Below are 7,352 nucleotides of genomic sequence, written 5' to 3' on the forward strand. Positions count from 1 at the left end.
ACGCAGTTCATTCATTAATTACCAATGTTTTTGACAGACTGACAGAGTGACAGACTGACAGAGTGACAGACTGACAGACTGACAGAGTGACAGACTGACAGAGTGACAGAGTGACAGACTGACAGACTGACAGACTGAGTGACAGAGTGACAGACTGACAGAGTGACAGACTGACAGAGTGACAGACTGAGTGACAGACTGACAGACTGAGTGACAGAGTGACAGAGTGACAGACTGAGTGACAGAGTGACAGACTGAGTGACAGACTGACAGACTGAGTGACAGAGTGACAGACTGAGTGACAGAGTGACAGAGTGACAGACAGACTGACAGAGTGACAGACAGACAGACTGACAGACTGAGTGACAGACTGACAGACTGAGTGACAGACTGACAGACTGAGTGACAGACAGAGTGACAGAGTGACAGAGTGACAGACTGAGTGACAGACTGACAGACTGACAGACTGAGTGACAGAGTGACAGAGTGACAGAGTGACAGACAGAGTGACAGACAGAGTGACAGACAGAGTGACACAGTGACAGACTGACAGAGTGTGGTCCAGTGGTTCGTGGCCGGACCCCAACAGACATGTAGTGTAGATTGGAACACAACCCACTGCCTTTCTGACCGGTACACTCCTCTACTCTACTTCGACGGAATAAAACACATATTTAAACCCAAACTGTGACAGTGTGTTCTATCCACTGTGACAGTGTGTTCTTTCCACTGTGACAGTGTGTTCTATCCACTGTGACAGTGTGTTCTATCCACTGTGACAGTGTGTTCTATCCACTGTGACAGTGTGTTCTATCCACTGTGACAGTGTGTTCTATCCACTGTGACAGTGTGTTCTATCCACTGTGACAGTGTGTTCTATCCACGCCGCCTGTGGGTCCTTACCGGTCCGCTCTGCCTGGCGCTCACTGATGACACGTATAGGCAGGGAGCGTGTGATTGGGTGATAGACTATGGCGCCAGAGGCCTGGGAGACAGGATGACGTCCACCCACGTGGAAACGCACAAGGGCGGGAATGTTGTCGAAACGATCCCCTTCAAACTGGAACAGCTCACGGGAGTAACCCTGGAGGACACACAATTATAACACACACACACACACACGTCAAACCAGTCCCCTTCAAACTGAAACAGAATAGCACACACACAAACACACACCTTCTTGGGCCGAAGGACCACCTTGATGATCTTGAAGTGCATGGGCTCGTCCTTCCAATAGCAACTCAGGACATAGTCACCGGGGGAGGAGGCTGTGTCACGAACCAGGAAGTCACCATCTCTCTCCAGCAGAGCCTCTGCCCCCTAGAGAGAGAGAGAGAGAGAGAGAGAGAGAGAGAGAGAGAGAGAGATTGAGTGTGTACCTCTCTGTGTAGAGTTCCATGGTACCAGGTGTGTGTGTGTACCTCTCTGTGTTTAGGTCGATGGTACCAGGTGTGTGTGTGTGTACCTCTCTGCCTATTGGTCCATGGTACCAGGTGTGTGTGTACCTCTCTGCCTATGGGTCCATGGTACCAGGTGTGTGTGTGTGTGTGCGTGTATGTACCTCTCTGCCTATTGGTCCATGGTACCAGGTGTGTGTGTGTACCTCTCTGCCTAGGGGTCCATGGTACCAGGTGTGTGTGTGTGTACCTCTCTGCCTAGGGGTCCATGGTACCAGGTGTGTGTGTGTGTACCTCTCTGCCTAGGGGTCCATGGTACCAGGTGTGTGTGTGTGTACCTCTCTGCCTAGGGGTCCATGGTACCAGGTGTGTGTGTGTACCTCTGCCTAGGGGTCCATGGTACCAGGTGTGTGTGTGTGTGTACCTCTCTGCCTAGGGGTCCATGGTACCAGGTGTGTGTGTGTACCTCTCTGCCTAGGGGTCCATGGTACCAGGTGTGTGTGTGTACCTCTCTGCCTATGGGTCCATGGTACCAGGTGTGTGTGTACCACTCTGCCTAGGGATCCATGGTACCAGGTGTGTGTGTGTGTACCTCTCTGTCTAGGGGTCCATGGTACCAGGTGTGTGTGTGTACCTCTCTGCCTATGGGTCCATGGTACCAGGTGTGTGTGTACCTCTCTGCCTATTGGTCCATGGTACCAGGTGTGTGTGTGTACCTCTCTGCCTAGGGGTCCATGGTACCAGGTGTGTGTGTGTGTACCTCTCTGCCTAGGGGTCCATGGTACCAGGTGTGTGTGTGTACCTCTCTGCCTATGGGTCCATGGTACCAGGCGTGACTCCTCAGGTCATCAGTAGATAGCTTCAGTTCCTCCTCCAACTCCTTCTTCAGAGAGTCCATCTCCCTGCTACCTCCAAACACCTATACAACATTACAACAACGTTACAACAACACCAGACTAAAATCCACCTCCCTGCTACCTCCAAACACCTATACAACATTACAACAACGTTACAACAACCTTAAACTGACATGCATCTCCCTGCAACCCACACACACACCTACACAACAAGAATAACCTTGAACTAACCTTACCGCAACGTTAAAGAAAAGGTGTTACATTCCTGAAAAACATTGGGCCGACTGAAACTTCACAGGAAACACATTGGGCTGACTGAAACTTCACAGGAAAGACATTGGGCTGACTGAAACTTCACAGGAAAGACATTGGGCTGACTGAAACTTCACAGGAAACACATTGGGCCGACTGAAACTTCACAGGAAAGACATTGGGCTGACTGAAACTTCACAGTGAAACACATTGGGCTGACTGAAACTTCACAGGAAACACATTGGGCTGACTGAAACTTCACAGGAAACACATTGGGCTGACTGAAACTTCACAGGAAAAACATTGGGCTGACTGAAACTTCACAGGAAACACATTGGGCTGACTGAAACTTCACAGTGAAACACCCACAGGCCTGAGTGTTTTGGTGAGTGTTGTTTCAGCATGTGTGTGTGTGCAGGGCCAGTCCTAGCCTTTTGGGGGCCCTAGCCTTTAGGGGGCCCTAGCCTTTAGGGGGCCCTGACCTTTTGGGGGCCCTGGCCTTTAGGGGGCCCTGGCCTTTTGGGGGCCCTGAGCCAGATTTGGTTGGGGGCTCCGCACCAAGCGGGCATCATTTATTTTTGTGCCCCCCCGCCCTCTTGACATTGAAGAGCAAAATGTTTTGAAGTTAATGTCCTGCAATTCTAAAATGTTGGTCGTTTTAAAGTTATCTTTCGTTCTACATATTTTGCGATGGAGCGGAGAGAACATTTTATAGCAAATTTCATGCAGTTCGACTCATCATAAACTAAATCAACGGTTTCCCCGTGGAGGTCAGGGCCCCGGTCATGTGCCCGGTCGGTATTCGGCCATGATTACTACAAGATAACTGGCTAGGGGACAACTTACCAATCAACAAATTGTTAGCTGACATGGCTAATTGAGTCTGGGGCCCTAAACGACCGCTTATGTCGCTGCCTGGAGCCGGCCCTGTGTGTGTGTGTGTGTGTGTGTGTGTGTGTGTGTGTGTGTGTGTGTGTGTGTGTGTGTGTGTGTGTGTGTGTGTGTGTGAGAGAGAGAGAGCTCACCTTCAGCTGACTCAGGTATGCAGTGACACTCCTCCTCTTACTGAAAGACAGAAATAACACATTTACTAACGTGGACTTTCTCTCTCATACTCCTCTGTCTGTCTCTCTCCTTCTCTTTACTAAAGACTGTGTTTGACTTTTGTTGAAGCCTATTTTAAAAGGTATATACTTTGAGCCTAACTAGCTGCATAACAACAACAGCAACCTCTGATGTGCTGTTCCTAAACAACAACAGCAACCTCTGATATGATGTTCCTAAACAACAACAGCAACCTCTGATGTGATGATATGATGTTCCTAAACAACAACAGCATCCTCTGATGTGATGTTCCTAAACAACAACAGCAACCTCTGATGTGATGATATGATGTTCCTAAACAACAACAGCAACCTCTGATGTGATGATATGATGTTCCTAAACAACAACAGCAACCTCTGATGTGCTGTTCCTAAACAACAACAGCAACCTCTGATATGATGTTCCTAAACAACAACAGCAACCTCTGATGTGATGATATGATGTTCCTAAACAACAACAGCAATCCTCTGATGTGCTGTTCCTAAACAACAACAGCAACCTCTGATATGATGTTCCTAAACAACAACAGCAACCTCTGATATGATGTTCCTAAACAACAACAGCAACCTCTGATGTGATGTTCCTAAACAACAACAGCAACCTCTGATGTGATGTTCCTAAACAACAACAGCAACCTCTGATGTGATGTTCCTAAACAACAACAGCAACCTCTGATGTGATGTTCCTAAACAACAACAGCAACCTCTGATGTGATGATATGATGTTCCTAAACAACAACAGCATCCTCTGATGTGATGTTCCTAAACAACAACAGCAACCTCTGATGTGATGATATGATGTTCCTAAACAACAACAGCAACCTCTGATGTGATGTTCCTAAACAACAACAGCAACCTCTGATGTGATGATATGATGTTCCTAAACAACAACAGCAACCTCTGATGTGATGTTCCTAAACAACAACAGCAACCTCTGATGTGATGATATGATGTTCCTAAACAACAACAGCAACCTCTGATGTGATGTTCCTAAACAACAACAGGCCTCTCTGTCTGTTCTACACACTACAACAGGCCCAGTCTTCCCCAACCCCGTTAAACAGCAGGTAGACCCGTCTATTGCTCCCCTCTCTTCTGTTCCTGGCAGAGAGTCAGAGGCCGGCTTGTCTTGTAACACACACTGCCAAACTTCCCCTCGCCAAGCTAAAGGGTGCAACTGCGGCCCACAATTCGGGGCGTTCCTGCATGTGGGTATTACTGCATCTGCAGGACCCCATCTCGAGCATCCAATTTGTTTTTTCATGAACACGCCCCCTCGGGGATCCCATTGGTTCCTGTATGACCGCCCCCTCCCCTCAAGCATCCCATTGGTTCCTGCATGAACGTCCCCCAACCCGCTTAGAGCAGGATATCTTCATGCTTGTGACTCTTCCAAAGGGAAATAAAAGTATTATATGAGTTTCTTCACCCCCCCCGCCCCGAGTCCTATTTGCTAGGTAGCGGGACCCCCTCCCCTCCCGAGTCCTATGTTGCTAGCTAGCGGGACCCCTCCCTCCCGAGTCCCTATTTGCTAGCTAGCGGGACCCCCGCCCCCTCCCTCCCCGAGTCCTATTTGCTAGCTAGCGGGACCCCCCTCCCTCCCGAGTCCTATTTGCTAGCTAGCGGGACCCCCCTCCCTCCCCGAGTCCTATTTGCTAGCTAGCGGGACCCCCTCCCTCCCCGAGTCCTATTTGCTAGCTAGCGGGACCCCCCTCCCTCCCCGAGTCCTATTTGCTAGCTAGCGGGAGCCCCCCTCCTCCCGAGTCCTATTTGCTAGCTAGCGGGACCCCCCTCCCTCCCCGAGTCCTATTTGCTAGCTAGCGGGACCCCCCGCCCCCCGAGTCCTATTTGCTAGCTAGCGGGACCCCCCCTCCCTCCCCGAGTCCTATTTGCTAGCTAGAGGGACCCCCTCCCTCCCCGAGTCCTATTTGCTAGCTAGCGGGACCCCCCCTCCCTCCCCGAGTCCTATTTGCTAGCTAGCGGGACCCCCTCCCTCCCCGAGTCCCTATTTGCTAGCTAGCGGGACCCCCTCCCTCCCCGAGTCCTATTTGCTAGCTAGCGGGACCCCCTCCCTCCCGAGTCCTATTTGCTAGCTAGCGGGACCCCCCCGAGTCCTATTTGCTTGCTAGCTAGCGGGACCCCCCTCCCTCCCCGAGTCCTATTTGCTAGCTAGCGGGACCCCCCCACCCTCCCCGAGTCCTATTTGCTAGCTAGCGGGACTCCCCCTCCCTCCCCGAGTCCTATTTGCTAGCTAGCGGGACCCCCTCCCTCCCGAGTCCTATTTGCTAGCTAGCGGGACCCCCCTCCCTCCCGAGTCCTATTTGCTAGCTAGCGGGACCCCCCCTCCCTCCCGAGTCCTATTTGCTAGCTAGCGGAGCCCCCCCCCCTCCCCCCCCTCCTCCCCGAGTCCTATTTGCTAGCTAGCGGGACCCCCCTCCCTCCCCGAGTCCTATTTGCTAGCTAGCGGGACCCCCTCCCTCCCCGAGTCCTATTTGCTAGCTAGCGGGACCCCCCCCCGAGTCCTATTTGCTAGCTAGCGGGACCCCCCCCTCCCTCCCCGAGTCCTATTTGCTAGCTAGCGGGACCCCCCTCCCTCCCCAAGTCCTATTTGCTAGCTAGCGGGACCCCCCCTCCCTCCCGAGTCCTATTTGCTAGCTAGCGGGACCCCCTCCCTCCCCGAGTCCTATTTGCTAGCTAGCGGGACCCCCTCCCTCCCCGAGTCCTATTTGCTAGCTAGCGGGAGCCCCCCCCCTCCTCCCCCCTCCTCCCCGAGTCCTATTTGCCTAGCTAGCGGGACCCCCCTCCCTCCCGAGTCCCTGTTGCTAGCTAGCGGGACCCCCCTCCCTCCCCGAGTCCTATTTGCTAGCTAGCGGGAGCCCCTCCTCCCCCCCGCCTCCTCCCGAGTCCTATTTGCTAGCTAGCGGGACCCCCCCTCCCTCCCCGAGTCCTATTTGCTAGCTAGCGGGACCCCCCTCCCTCCCCGAGTCCTATTTGCTAGCTAGCGGGACCCCCCTCCCTCCCCGAGTCCTATTTGTTAGCTAGCGGGACCCCCCTCCCTCCCAGAGTCCTATTTGCTAGCTAGCGGGACCCCCCTCCCTCCCCGAGTCCTATTTGCTAGCTAGCGGGACCCCCGCCCCCCGGAGTCCTATTTGCTAGCTAGCGGGACCCCCCTCCCTCCCCGAGTCCTATTTGCTAGCTAGCGGGACACCCTCCCTCCCCGAGTCCTATTTGCTAGCTAGCGGGACCCCCTCCCTCCCCAGTCCTATTTGCTAGCTAGCGGGAACCCCTCCCTCCCCGAGTCCTATTTGCTAGCTAGCGGGACCCCCTCCCTCCCGAGTCCTATTTGCTAGCTAGCGGGACCCCCTCCCTCCCGAGTCCTATTTGCTAGCTAGCGGGACCCCCTCCCTCCCGAGTCCTATTTGCTAGCTAGCGGGACCCCCTCCCTCCCGAGTCCTGTTTGCTAGCTAGCGGGACCCCCTCCCTCCCCGAGTCCTGTTTGCTAGCTAGCGGGACCCCCTCCCTCCCGAGTCCTATTTGCTAGCTAGCGGGACCCCTCCCTCCCCGAGTCCCTGTTGCTAGCTAGCGGGACCCCCTCCCTCCCCGAGTCCTATTTGCTAGCTAGCGGGACCCCTCCCTCCCCGAGTCCTATTTGCTAGCTAGCGGGACCCCCTCCCTCCCCAGTCCCATGTTGCTAGCTAGCGGGACCCCCTCCCTCCCCAGTCCTATTTGCTAGCTAGCGGGAG

At 53.6% G+C, this 7,352-nt stretch overlaps 1 pseudogene; it reads right to left on the reverse strand.

Annotated features, from left to right (window-relative positions):
* LOC135525969 (breast cancer anti-estrogen resistance protein 3 homolog) overlaps nt 1-7,352 on the reverse strand; it is a 26,187-nt pseudogene that overhangs the window by 14,831 nt on the left and 4,004 nt on the right.

The sequence above is a fragment of the Oncorhynchus masou genome, chromosome 5, assembly GCF_036934945.1.
Source record: "Oncorhynchus masou masou isolate Uvic2021 chromosome 5, UVic_Omas_1.1, whole genome shotgun sequence".
NCBI classification, from domain to species: domain Eukaryota; kingdom Metazoa; phylum Chordata; class Actinopteri; order Salmoniformes; family Salmonidae; genus Oncorhynchus; species Oncorhynchus masou.